This window comes from Arvicola amphibius, chromosome 14 (assembly GCF_903992535.2).
Source record: "Arvicola amphibius chromosome 14, mArvAmp1.2, whole genome shotgun sequence".
NCBI classification, from domain to species: domain Eukaryota; kingdom Metazoa; phylum Chordata; class Mammalia; order Rodentia; family Cricetidae; genus Arvicola; species Arvicola amphibius.
The window spans coordinates 51,646,665-51,661,252 of NC_052060.1; the positions used below are offsets into that span (position 1 = coordinate 51,646,665).

At 46.1% G+C, this 14,588-nt stretch overlaps 1 non-coding gene across 1 annotated transcript; it reads right to left on the bottom strand.

Moving 5' to 3' along the window:
• Positions 1-10,087: 10,087 nt before the first annotated feature.
• LOC119801533 lies at positions 10,088-10,249 on the bottom strand. Its single transcript, XR_005283223.1, has one exon. It is a non-coding gene; the product is annotated as a U1 spliceosomal RNA (small nuclear RNA).
• Positions 10,250-14,588: the final 4,339 nt, after the last annotated feature.

Here is a 14,588-nt window from a genome sequence, read left to right on the forward strand (position 1 = left end):
TGCTCTGATGTAGGCTACAATGAGAGATAGCATTATTAAGTACTGGTTTATACTTTCAGGTATGAAGCATTCTTATTTAGTGAACATAATATTTTCTAGGCTTGGGCCAAGACTAAATCGGCAACGAATTTTCAGTAGGAACTCAGGGTTAGCTGTGTACTGTGTCTAAAGGTTTTAGTGCAACAGCAATGTGATTGATGATAAGACCCCATTCCTATGGAGCTGTTGGCTGAGGTGCCCATGGCCGTCCCTGCTGCCCTGGGATCTTATTCTCTGTGGTTGCTCGATGCTGTCTTGGTCTTTGTCTCCTCACAGGTGCCTCGGCTACACAGATGAGCTTTAAACCATGGGGTGTGAGTCAGGTCCGCAGCACACACATCTATGCATAGTTTGTAAATGAATATAACTTAAGTCATAATCCTGTCTTACACGTAACCGTTAAAGTCTTATTTGTGCCGCCTCAGGGTGCTTTGACAGGATGTGGCACTGGGCCAGGTCATCCCATGGCATTAAATCCCTCTCAAGATGCCCACCGTAGACTCATCCTATGAAATGGTTAAGAGTGTGATTTCAGAGTCAGGTATAGCGGCCATCCCTATGATTGGAGCTCTTGGGAGCGGAAGCAGGAGGATTGCCTTGCACTGCAGCCAGCCTGGGATAGAGAATAAGACGTGATTTCGGGAGTCTGCGCACCGGGATTTACAAAGTCTTACTTTTTAGCTGAGTGGTCCTGGGAAGCTATGGACAGTCTTAGTCTCTATGTATTTCTTTGTTTCCCTGGGGAAAATGGAATCCACTCAGAAGGCGGCTTTGAGGGCGCAATAAAAGTAATAAAAATCAAATCATTATTCAGCTTGTTACCTCAGAGAGGTTTGACTTATTTTATGAAATCAACATCAACACAGATTGAGTATTATCTTGTAGCTGATGTTGTTCCTTACCTAGTCCCGTCATTACAGAATTGTGACCAAAGTGTGGGTGCCCGTGTGTTTGCATGCATTGAAAACATTATCATTATTGTGTATGTGTATATGCACGCAGAGGGGGAAGGACGGTGGCATATGTACCACTGTGCTGTGTGACAGACAAAGGACAACTCTGTGGAGTCACCTGAATGTGGGTTCTGGGATTGAATTTAGGCCATCAGATTTGCATAGAAAGCACTTTTCATGTTGAGCCTTGAAAGTCTAATGTGTGTATTATTATTATTGTTGTTGTTGTTGTTATTATTATTATGTTTTCTAGACAGGGTTTCTCTGTAGCTTTGGAGCCTGTCCTGGAACTAGCTCTTGTAGAACATGGTGACCTCAAACTCACAGAGATCCGCCTGCCTCTGCCGCTGCCTCCTGAGTGCTGGGATTAAAGGCGTGCACCACCACCAGTTTGAAGCATTTCATGTGCATTTTAAATTAAATGAAATTTTTTTTTTGAGACAGGGTTTCCCTATTTGCCTACTCACACTGGCTTTAAGATACTTCTGCCTCAGCTTTTTTGTGACCTTAATCTTAGTTACGTGTTATTATTACTGTCATTTTTCATCCTTATTTATGAAGGATGAAGGGGTCAGGTCACTGACGAGGGGACATGGAGAGGATGAGCATCTCAGCCTCCACACCACACCATCCCTCGGATTTCTGTGTTTCATTACAAATATATCTTAATTAGGGTTTCTATTGCTGGGATGAAACACCACAACCAAAAGCAAGTTGGGGGGGGGGAGAGTTTATTTGGCTCACACTGGCACATTGTAGTCCATTGCTGAAGGAACTCAGGGTAGGAACTCAAACAGGGCCGGAACCTGGCGCTGATGCAGAGGCTCAGAGTGTTGTAGTTTACTGGCTTGCTCTCCATGGCTTAGTCAGCAGTTTTCTTTCAGAACCCAGGACCACCAGCCCAGGGATGGCACCACCCACAATGGGCTGGGCCCTCTCACGCCAATCACTAATTAAGGAAGTGCACTACAGCCAGAACTTATTGAGGAATTTTCTCAATTTTGGTTCCCTCCTTTCAGATGACGCTAGCTTGTGTCAAGTTGACATAAAACTAGCCAGCACACAAGCAGAGCTATTTAAAGCCATGGTCTTCATCAATAAAGGCACAATTTATGCTTTGATCAGTATTTTATGATTCTGAATTTTAAAGAAATGTCTATTCCTTTCTCTTCCTCTCTTCCTCCTCCTGGACTCCCCACCCGTGTGTGTGGAGGGGCATGCTTGTGTGGCACACAGCAACTTCAAATGTCATGCCTTAGGCACTATCTGCCTATCATCACTGGTTCCTGAGACAGGGTCACCCAGCAGGCTAAACGGGTTGACCACCGAGCTTGAGGAATCTTCCTGTCTCTGCTTCAGAAGTGCTGAGATTACAAGTTTGTGTTACCACACCTCGATGAAAAAGTTTTAGATTTACTATTAGAACTTCTATTTATTTTAATGTGTGTGTGTTGTACTTGCATGTCTGGGCTGGTGGAGTTCGGAAGAAGGACTCAGATCCCTTGGCACTGGAATTGCCGATGACTGTGAGCTACCATGTGGTTCTGAATCCTCAACAAGAGGATCAAGTGATCTTACCCACGGAGCCATCTCTCCAACCCTTTCACCTTGGTGTTTGTTTGTTTGTTTTTAACCTAGTGTTTAGTGATCAGATTCAGGTGCTCTCATTTTAGCCAGCAAAGTTATCTCCTCAGCCCTGAACTTAATACTTAAACAAATTTAAATTACACGTGTGTGTGTGTGTGTGTGTGTGTGTGTGTGTGTGTGTAGGACAGAGACCAACTTGCTGGAGCTAATTCTCCCCTTTCAGCATGCGGGGCCTTGGTAGCAAACTCAGGTCACCAGGCTTGGTGGCAGGCACCTTTACCTACTGAGCCATCACACCGGCCCAAAGCTCTACTTTTTGGATATTCTGCAATAAATGCTCTCTCAGTTTTTCAGATGAAGTGTTATCCACACCAGTCTCCAGAATCATAAATTCAAAACGTAGACATCATTCTATTTTGGAAGATTTCTCATCAGTATATTCCTCTTTATTTTCTATTCCAAGTTCCATTTGGCTTAAAATACCCAACGACATTGTAAACACCACCCAACTTTATATCGCTAAAGCGTGGGCAATTGCACAGGTGTGTGGTTGCATGTACACACACATTAATACTGTTAATACTACCACCATGACTGTTTATTGCATTTTCTATACAATGAATATGCTTTTTACTTCCCTATATAAAGAGTTTATTCTCTTCCAGTATAAAGACTGAAATGCATTTCCCAAGCCCCTTCTACTTCCAAAGAGTGGATTTTACATTTTAGAAGAATTTTTCCAACTCTGGAAGCATGTCTCTGAAGATTATCCTGCACTGGTGGTCTGCTTTCTCCCTGAGCCTGAATCAGTCTTGGTCTGACATATTCTAGCGAGGCTGAGAGCTGACACAGGTCCCAAATACACTGCTTGAGGGGTGGCTGTGGATTCACTCAGCGTTCAGCACACAGGACTACAAGGGCTGAGAGGCCTCACTAAGCAGCAATTAGTCCTAGATACAGTGATCCCTAGGGAAATGAAACAAAAACCTCTTTCAAAGAATTCATCATCTCTCTTTGCCTTCCTGGTTAGCCCTCTTCCATCCCCCAGTGATCCGCTTCAGCCCACGTTAATCTTCTACGGTGTAGATGAGCAACCAGGATCACGCCATTCTCACATTCATTTATGAATAATTTATTGAGCTCCTACTGCGTGCCAGGCAATGCAAGGGCAAGAACAAGACAGTATCTTCTCTCTCTTCCCAGCATTCTTAAATCGCGGTTAACTGCTCTCTTGTAGCTGTTTTGTCTCTGGATTGAGCTGGAAGCCCTTTGAAAGTAGTTTTAAAAAAGTCTTTGCTTATTTCGTAAACTTCACGGCGCCTAGCACATTGAGGGAGGTTTCTGAACGCCCTTGAAAAGGTAATGAGATATTTAGTTTACCCTTGCCCATTCTGAACCGCCTTACCTGGATCACTAAAGGCAAAAGAAGATAGCCTCTTGGTAGTCAGTACCCGGGAAAAAAGTTCCTCTAAGGGTTGGAGACGGGGGCTTGACTCTTCTCGCTCCGGAAAAATAAATCTCAAATCTCCAGCAACAGCAGCTGGCGGGTGTTGCTAGGACGCGTCCGTTGCTAAGGTGGAGATTGACAAAACCCCCGTCACCTATACGGTATCGGCCCCCAACCGTTTCTGTCAAAGCAGGCTTGTAATTGGTTGTCATGTTGTGACGTCACCCAACGTAACCCCAGAAAAGCCGGCAGTTTTCCGCCTGCCAGGAAAGCAACTGCGATCTCGGTCTTTTCGTGACAGCGATTCTATTCCTGTCTTAGCCTGAGTCCCTTTCTCCGTCTTCACTGCTTTGTGAGGCCTTCATCTTTCAGATTCAGCTCAGGTGCCATCTCCTCCTAAAAGCCACACAGCACAGAGAGAATCAGTCACTCTTTCCTGCTCTTCCGTTTGAGCATCACAAAGTGCAGCTAAGGCCACTTTATGTAGCACCTCCCTTTTTGACGTTAAGGCTGGGGTAATATCTCTTTCTTTTAAGTGGATGTATCACCCAAAACAGCTGCTGATGCATTCATATATTATGTACACATACATATAGTATATGCAAATATATAATTGCTTATTCTAGAAAATAAATGCAAGAGATATTAGCAAAGGCCTTTTAAAAAATTTTCTTAAAATGGTATATTTTCCTTTAAAAAATTTCCCCAAAATCCAATAACTGAATTTAAAAAGGATTGTAACCTTGTGATTTGATTGAGACGCGGGTCCTGCTGTCATCTTTCCTTTAGACACACCCCAGTGAATGAGTCAAGAGTCACAATACCAAGAAAGTAAAAGAGAAAAGGGAAGTGAGTAGTGATTTCTTCACACTGCAGATTCATGATTGACATAATCCATTCTTCAGTGGGAGTGGCCAGAAGTGAGCACCTGTGTACTCTCAGGGGACATGGATTAAACTTGCCACAAATTTGAAGATATTCAAAATTTGTTTTCGTTTTGTCAGTTAAGTGAAGAGATGTAGTGAGTCAAGAAGTTACATCAGAAAATAAGGATGCTTAGAGAAATTTCAAATTGAGTTTGCTGTAGGAAATCTGACACGTTAGAGCCGAGATTTTTTTTTAAATTTTGTCTTTTGAAGAGCTCAGAATGGAGACTGTGAATAGCAATCCTTGTACTGTCACTTGCTTCAGTGTCCTTGGGAGAGAGGATAGGTGAGAAGGAAAGGGGTCTCCTTGTTTGAACTCTGACCTTGCGGGATCACTTCTAGGTTCTTGGGGAGCTGTCTTACTTAGTCTATGGCAGAGGGAACAGGAGAACATCCTCAATGAACTTTCGGCTTCAGAAATGAGAAAATTAGATGCAGACACCTGTCCTGAGGGCAAGGCTTAAAAATCAACCTTATCTCTAACTTGTCAGATTTTGTGCAGCAAACAATATCCATTGATGGAAAGTACCAATTCTAATGTGGTGTGTGTATGTATAAACATCCATGTGTGCAAGTTCCTGTGTGTACAGGTGTGTGTGTATGTGTGTGTGTGGTGTATGTGTGTGTGTGAGTGTGTGGTGTAGGTGTGTATGTGTGTATGTGTGGTTTGTGTGTGAGTGTGTGTATATGTGTGGTGTATGTGTGTATGTATGTGTATGTGTCTGTGTGTAGTGTATATGTCTGTGTCTGTGTGCAAGTGTGTGTATGTGTCTGTGTGTGGTGTATGTGTCTGTGTCTGTGTGCAAGTGTGTGTATGTGTCTGTGTGTGGTGTATGTGTCTGTGTCTGTGTCTGTGTGCAAGTGTGTGTATGTGTGTGGTGTATGTGTGTGTGTGTATGTGTGTGTGTGTGCGCGCGCGCGTGTGTGTAGAGGCAGAGGACAACCTTGGATCTTGTTCCTCACTAGCCATCCATCTAGTTGTTTGAGACAGGCTCTCACACTGGCCCAAAGCTCATCAAGTAGGCTAGACTGGCTGTCCATAAAGCCCTACGACTCCATCCTTCCTTGCCTCCCCAGCACCAGGATTATCTGCACACACCCTATGCCTGGCCTTTTTAGGTGGGTCCTGGGGGTTGACCTCAGGCCCTCATGTTTGTACAGTAAACTCTTTATTGACAGAGCTATCTCCTCGTCCCTACGTGGCAATGATAAAAAAGGCAAGTCTAACAAGACTTGGGTGAGAAATATACGAAAGCAAATAAAGGAAGGGGATAATTCCCATTGTCACTTCTGCAGGGTAGTTTAGTCAGATGGGACTGGAATGACTCAGGCCCCGTCTGTCCCTGCGCATGATCTGTGCTGTATAGAGCAGGTATCTCTAGAGAGGCTGGGGCAGCAGCTCGGGAGGAAGCTAAGAGCCTCTTACTGAAGTGGAGTGCACCGTTGCTGGATGAGTCTTCTTGCTCTCTACTCAGAAACAGTTGTGTGTGGGGGGAGCCATGGCCTGCTTGCTATGGCGGACCTTTGGTGTGAACAGGCATTGAGTTTTGGTGAACAAATACCAGATACGGTTGTTGTTATTATTATTTTTTTAATCCTTAGGGCACTTTGAATGTTTTTAAAGTGATAATACTGCATTTAAAGCAAGAAAATTGTATCTAAGCCTAAATTTGTTTTTGTTTAGACAATTGTCATTCACAAACTAAAATTCTCAAATGTCAGGGGGGGGGGGGGGTGACAGTGCTTCCATTAGAGCTAGGCAGAAGAAGGTGGGGCAAAGTCAGGAAGGCTCCACAGACAGTCCTGATTCCCACAAAGAACTTTCTATTAGAGGGAGAAAGGGGAGAAGAAGGAGAGAGAGTCAGAGAAGAGAATGAATGAATTGTTATCTCAGCCAAGTAGACAGCTTTGGATTTAAATAAAATCTGTGTTCAATAGTGTTGTCACGTGAAGGCACAAGTCAGGCCATTCAGTCAAATGATGATTCTCCCCTCCCTCAGGCTAGCCAATCAAATGATGATTCTCCCCTTCCTCAGGCTAGCCAATCAAATGATGATTCTCCCCTCCCTCAGGCTAGCCAATCAAATGATAATTCTCCCCTCCCTCAGGCTAGCCAATCAAATGATGATTCTCCCCTCCCTCAGGCTAGCCAATCAAATGATAATTCTCCCCTTCCTCAGGCTAGCCAATCAAATGATAATTCTCCCCTCCCTCAGGCTAGCCAATCAAATGATAATTCTCCCCTTCCTCAGGCTAGCCAATCAAATGATAATTCTCCCCTCAGGCTAGCCAATCAAATGATGATTCTCCCCTCCCTCAGGCTAGCCAATCAAATGATAATTCTCCCCTCCCTCAGGTTAGCCAGTGTTCTCCTCCCACTTTTGAACAGTTTGGTGTGCTGTCCCCAGAGCTGTCTCTTTTGGAAATTTTTATTTTTAAATTATTTAAAATGTAACCATGAGCATGGACCTCTGTAATAGGAACCACCTGACCCCGAATCAGTTAATTTCCCTTTCTCTGTGATACAAATACTCTCACAAAGCAGCTTGAGAGCAAAGGGTTTAATCTAGGTCAAGGCAGGGAAGGGGCCGAGGCAGCTGCTCTGTTGCTCCCCAGTCAGGAAGAAAGCAGAGAGAGATGAATCCTGGTTCCTCAGTTCCCACTCTCCATTTGATTCAGTTTAGGACCCAGGTCCATGGAATGATGCTGCCTACAGTTAGGGCATGTCTTCCCATCTTACTTATCCTAAACCATAGGCTGTTCTAGATCCCGGACACCCACTGGCTGTGGAGGGAGAGTACGTTTCTTTGTGTCTATGCCCCTGGTTGTCTGTGTATGCTCCAGTGCATGGTCCCACGTCCATGCATGTTATAATCAGCACTAATTAGACTCCGTGAGTTATACAGATGGCAGAGAAGTGAACATGAAGTTGCGGGGAGGAAATAGAGGGATGGATATGATCTAAATGTATTGTACCCATATATAATATTTTCAGAAAATAAAATGAAAAATTATACAAAAGACTGTTTTTCAATCACATGTAATATTACTATTTTGAGCCATTTATAATACAGTAATTAAAAGAAGGAAACAACGCTAAACCTCAGTAGTAGTAAAATAATGACAAGCTTCTGTGCAGAACATTTCCCCTGCACCTTTACATGATTATTTCGTATTTGTTGTTGTTGTTTACATTCTGTTAAGAATGAAGGCAAAACACACATGGACCCAGGATTACACAAGGTCAAGATTATCATTTTCTCCTTCACTTGCAAACCCCACCCTACTAGAGTCCTGCTAGACGGTTCTCAAGGGCGATAATATGCACGGAGCTGCATCTCCTCTGATGCTGATGCCCTCTTTGGAAATCCCACCAAAAGGAGTCCACCTGAGTCTGTGTTACAATTAACTTTTCTTTGTAAATATAATACACTCCAAAAAAACCCCAACAGAAATACAGTAAATGACAGCAATTTAGTCATTTATCACTCTTGGATGTTCTATTAATTGCTTTTCTATTGCTGTGATAAAACACCATGACCAAAGCGACTTATAGAATAATTTATTTTGAAGCCGGGCAGTGGTGGCATACACCTTTAATCCCAGCACTCGGGAGGCAGAGGCAGGTGGGTCTCTGTGAGTTCGAGGCCAGCCTGGTCTACAAGAGCTAAAGAATAATTTATTTTGACTCTCAGCTCCAGAGGATTGGAGTCCACAGCAGCGAGACGGAGGCAGCAGATTGGTGGCTGGGAAGGAAGCTGAGAGCTTACTTATGAATTGTAAGCGGCAAGCAGAAGGAGCGAACTGGAAGTTGCTCAAGGTTTTAACTCCTAAAACCTCCCCTCAGTGGCATATTTCCTCCAGCAAGGCCATAACTCTTAAGTCTCAAAACAATGCCACCGAATGGGGACCAAGTGTTCAAATACAAGAGCCTCTGGAGGACATTCTCATCCAAGCCTCTGCAGGCATTCTGTACAATACGCATCAGTAGGATGATGCTTTGTATGACTGGTAGCAGAGCCAACTTGTTTATACCCACACTATCCCACAAGATGCACCATGCTAAAATGCTATGACGGCTGTATCTCCAGGTTATGGGAATGCTCCAGTTTTCTTTCCATCTCATGGGACCACTGTCTATGTCATGTGATGCTGACCAAGTTACTCTTATGCAATGCGTGCCTGGAAAATGCAGTGGAGTTGATTGGGCAATAGTCAAACAAAATGCTTGCCTTCCTAGCAACACCAACTAACACAGAATCTTAAGTGAGGATGGCAGTTTAGAGATTCATATTACTTCCAAAGCTTACTTTTTGGAATTAAGATTGGATTAATACATGCTCTGAGTGTATAAATGTACTCATGCTTATTTTATTTAGAATGATGCACCAATGGGTTCAGGAACATAGGAACACATGCGACATGATAAAGCTTAAAGGAACACTGACTGACTGAATCTTAACTGCTTCGCTTTCCTACTTCTGCCCTATTTGACTCTGCTGTCAAAACTGTCTTTCTTTTGGCTTCATGCTAGCATATCCTGACTATTTTTAAAGATTTGTTTTTATGTGTGTGTGTGGGGGCCTCACTGAACTGATCCCCAAAGCCAAACTTTTTTCATTAGCTACTAGACAGTGCTCAACTGCAGTCGGGCTGAGGGAGGGTCATCTCTCATTTCTGCAAGCCCATCCAAAATTCAGATCGTGTCTGAATGATTACGCATTTCAAATTCTTCCTGCAGATAACTTCAGCTACAGCATGGAAGAAGACAGCGCTAAACCGCGCAGAGACAGTGGGCACTAGAGATTAAATTACACTTCCAAATTGCACCTGAGAATAGAGTGTGCCAATTATATCCCCTCAGCATCTAACTCGTCTATCCCACTTGGGATTCGGGTTAATGAACAGCATACACCTTTTACACTCCATTGCAAAACAAAACTAGAAACACTTCCCTACTCAAAAAGACACAAGAAAGGATAGTTTCATTTATAAATTGTCTGTGCAAACTGATCTAGCATTTGAAAAAAAAGTTTCCAAAATGATCCGTCTGTTTTGAATATAGTTTGTGGGATACCCTGTTAGGACGATTTACTTATTTTACAACTTCAAAAAGCATTTATTATTTCTTTTCCAAGGGAGAGCATGCACACAATTCCCAGCTACCACAAATTATGCAGTTAGTTTTTCGCATTTGGGGAAACTGCAAGGCTCAGCGCATCCAGAGTGCAATGGAGAAGCCACACCCTGGGAAAACCACCTTCGTGATCATGGTAACTTCCCTGCCAGGTAAGTAGGTATTCATGCCCCCAAGATAATAAAAATAAAACAATAAATTAATACGAATCTCAAGTGATTGTAATTAAAGTTAGCCAAAAAGTTCCTGCTAGTCTTGTAAGTGGTAGAACCATTGTTGAATGTTTCAAAGGAATCCGTGAAGAAAAGGTTACAGTTTAAAGGCTGCTACCAAGCACTTGCTTTAAGGATTTATTTTTATTTTACGTGGATAAATGTTTTGATTGCATGCATGTGTGTGCACCCCAAGTGTCTACCTGGTGTCCTCAGAGGCCAGAAGAAGGCACCTGGTATCCTGGACTTGGAGTTACAAAAAAGGAAAGGGGCTAGCTCCAGGACAGGCTCCAAAGCTACAGAGAAACCCTGTCTCAAAAACAACAACAATAAAAAACCAAATGGTTGTGAGCCGCATTGCCGGGAACCAGACTTGGGGCCTCTGCAAATGCTCCTAATGACGGAGTCATTCCTCCAGTCCGGCACTTTTAAAAGATTCATGAGTGGTGGCTGGAGAGATGGCTCAGCAGTTGAGTGCACTGACAGCTCTTCCAGAGGACCTGTGTTCAATTCCCAGCACCCACCTGGCATCTCACACCTGTCCGCAATTCCAAGAGCTGACACCCTCACACAGACATGCATGCAGGCAAGTCACCAACGTCCATAAAAATTAAAGGAGAAAATGCATGCACGAGTGTGTGCCGGTTTGTGTAAAGAGGCACCTATGTGTTATACTGGTGCACACGCATGCCTCTGGGAACCAGAGGACTGCCATGGTGTGGCATACTCAAGAATCCAGTGAGACAAGGTCTCTCATTGGCCCAGAGCTCACCAATTAGACTAGACAGGCTGGCCAATGAACTCAGGGATCCTCCTGTCTCTGACCTCTCCCAGGACTGAGATTGTGGGTGCCATACGGATTTGGGGGGTAGATTCAGTTCCTTAAGAGTGCAAGTCAGATGTTTTTTTCCTAACTAAAGCACCCTCCAGCCTTGTAAAGGTGCCTGACATATTTGTATCCACATTGCACCCCAGGGCTCCCCAGGGCTCTTTCTGCACCTGCGCTCTAGTTTGGGGAGCGTCGATAGCCCTTCATTTCCCATCTTTTGACTGATGATCCAAGGCTCCGGATGGATGCCTTACATTTTCCGAGTTCACATTGTCTGCAAAGGTGAGCCTAGCAGGCCCGGGAGCCAGGTGAACGTCACGGTAGCTGAGCCTCAGTGTGTATCCCATACCACCTTGACAGCTCCATGCCCAACCTGTTGGAACGGTCCCCTAGTTGGAATGGCTCCCTAGTGATCCACCTCACCAGTCAATTTCCAGCTTACAGGGAAAGGGAATGGTGGGAGCGCAGGGAATAAGCCTCTGGAGGTGTGCGAGAGAGGACAGCATCACAAACACAATCCTTCAGACTGCCTCCCCTCCCCACCTGCCTCAGAGAAAGGCCGCCCCACAAAAGGGCGTGGCAGGGAACCCGATCCTTGGGGAGGAGGATCACAAGGCTGGGGCCCCGAGGAGGGAGGATGGCTGCAGCCTGTCGGGCTCCGGGCTCCAAACCGAGGGTGACTCTGCGCTGATCGGTCAGATCTTTTGGCGGCTACCAGGACCTGACTCCTCTCCTCGAGCCCACGCTGTCCTGGCCGGAGTCCCCTCGGCACGCCTTGGGTCGCAGGTGAGCCTAGGCCAGCGCCGCCCCAGAGCATCAGGTGTCTTAAGAACCTCGCCTGTGGCGCGGCGCCCGGGGAGGGAGCCTGATGTCGGAGGTGACACAAAGCGGGAGGGTAGGGGCCTAGGACACCTGCGCCAGCCATGGAGGGCACACAGAGGGGATCCGAGTGCGAGATGCACCAGTTTGGCACAAACGGGGCTCCAACACGCACCACAGGTCAGTGGGGCTTATGGCTGGGGTGGGAACACCCACCCTCTCTGTGTCACCTCGCCGATGTTTTGAGGTGACAGCAGAGTCCTGCCTGTCAATACCAGCCATGTTTCCTAGGAAGCAAGCAGCGAGAATTCAGTGCAGGATGCCACCTTAGCCCATAGCGTTGGTGCTTTCTGGGAGGCCTGTGTTCCCTGGAGGTCAACTGGACTGCTGCCAGAATCTTAGGGACCACTCCTGGAGTGGCTTCGTGCCTGCTCTTAACTTGGGCCCTTACTTTCTAAAGGCTGTGGCGAGAAGTAGAAGTGGAGGCAACAGCAGGGGTTCCGAGCTAGTTAGACTCCAGCAGGCTGCAGAAATCCTAATATCTCAGGGTGTGGTTATCAGGATGGCAGCAGGCCAGACTTTGCTTTCTCATGAGGAACTGGTACCACAGAGGTAGTCCCATGGCATGGAAGAAGAAAGAGGAAGGAGGGACGGCGGAAAGAATAGAACTGTTCTCGTTTTGCAGGAGCAAAAACCAAGGCTCTGTGTGGACCCAGTGAGTGGTCTGAAGTCATAGACTTGTATTGTAGAACCAGAGAGGGAGGGAGGAGAGAAATGAGGGGTCTGGTGAGATGCCCCGCTGCTGAGGAAGCAGCCTGTGGCAGTTGGTGGTGCTTTCTCCAATTACACCTTCCGTCTGTATAGCAACATTTCTGCCGCTCAACCCAGTTCAGCCTCTGGCTGCTGTGACTAGGAAGTTTGTGAGTCAGTCTAGGCCAGCACCCTGCACCTGAGGTGGACGTCTCCTGGGCCCCCCAGCAGGCCTTGACACCAGAAAAAGAGTGGCTATCAATACCTGGTCAGCCAGTGTGGCTCCCTGTGGTTTGTAAGTTTAGCAGTCAGCGGGAATGAAAGCTGGGCTCCTGGAACAACTTGAGCAGCGTTTTGAATAAATTAATGGTGGTTGGCTGTTTTCTTGTTGTCCTGTAGGTTACTGTTACGTGGCGCATGGCTGGTGTGTTTAAAGTTTCATTTTCTCTGTATCACAATGGAAAAGGGTTTGGTGAGACTTCACAAAACACTTTACTAGCCACAAACTCATCACTGTAGCTATTCATGTGTGCTAATGAACAGAAATGGTTTATGCCTCTCTTAGCCAGGGTTTCTATTGCAGTGACAAACACCATGACCACAGTAACTCAGGGAGGAAAGCTTTCAGTTCAGCTTATAGCTCTCAGGTCACGGCCCATCACTGTGGGAAGTTGGGGCTGGGGCATGGGACCTGTCAAGGCCAGAACTAAAGCATCAGCTGTGGAGAAATGCTGCTTAGTGATTGTCCCTTAGGGTTTGCTCAGCTTCCTTCCTTCCTTCCTCCCTTCCTTCCTTCCTTCCTTCCTTCCTTCCTTCCTTCCTTCCTTCCTTCCTCCCTCCCTTCCTCCCTTCCTCCCTCCCTCCCTCCCTCCCTCCCTTTCTCTCTCTCTTTTGTTCTTTCTTTCTTCTTTCTTTCTCTCTCTCTCTCTCTCTCTCTCTCTCTCTCTCTCTCCCTCCCTCCCTCCCTCCCTCCCTCCTTCCTTCCTTCCTTCCTTCCTTCCTTCCTTCCTTCCTTCCTTCCTCTTTTTCTTTCCTTTTTCTTTCTTCCTTCTTCTCCTTCCTTTTATTTATTCTTTGTGTTGTTTTCACACCATGCATCTCCATCCCATTCATTTCCCCATCCCTTTGTATCCACTCTCTGTCCTTACAACCTCCCCTAAACTCAAAATAAAATAAAATTTAAAAGAGAGAGAAGGGAAAAAAATCAACCTCGTCGTAAAGCTGTAGTGTGACACAGTGAGTCACGCAGTGAACCCTTTTGTTTGTACATCTCTACTAGTGTCTATTGCCAAGAGTCATTGGTCTGGTCTGAGGCCTCTGGTTTCTGCTACACTATCCATGCTGGGCCCTCACTGGGACTCCTCCTGGTTATCCTGCTGCTGCCCTGTTTTGTGGAGATCTGCAGCTTTGGGTCTGCAGACTTGTCCCTTCAGGTGCTCCAGCAGATCGCAGATGGGGTGGATGTTGGCATGGGCCAACACATAATCCTGGTTCTGGGTCTGGGTAGTTTCAGGGTTGGTCAGCATGCCAGCCCTCCTGCTTGCCCTGGCAAGTTCACCCCTTGCAGTAATGAGCAGGGGGAGGGACAGTTGTCCTGCTTTCCTGTCCTCAGGGTGGATCTCCAACACCTCCACCTTCAGGGCAACTCTACTGTGCTGCCCAGGTGTGGCATAGGGGCCACTCTCCCTAGTGCTGCAGTTGGTGAGGGGCAGGGCCAGCTCTCCCACCTGCCAAGGCATTGATGGGTAGGGTGTCCCCCCTATGCCTCCACATGACGGACGGGTAATGGGGACAGCTCTCCCATGCTTGCAATCAAGGGCTGGTTCACCCACACCTCTGCCAAAGGGAATGACTCTATTGTGCTGCCCAGGCGAGGTCGCAACTCAGGG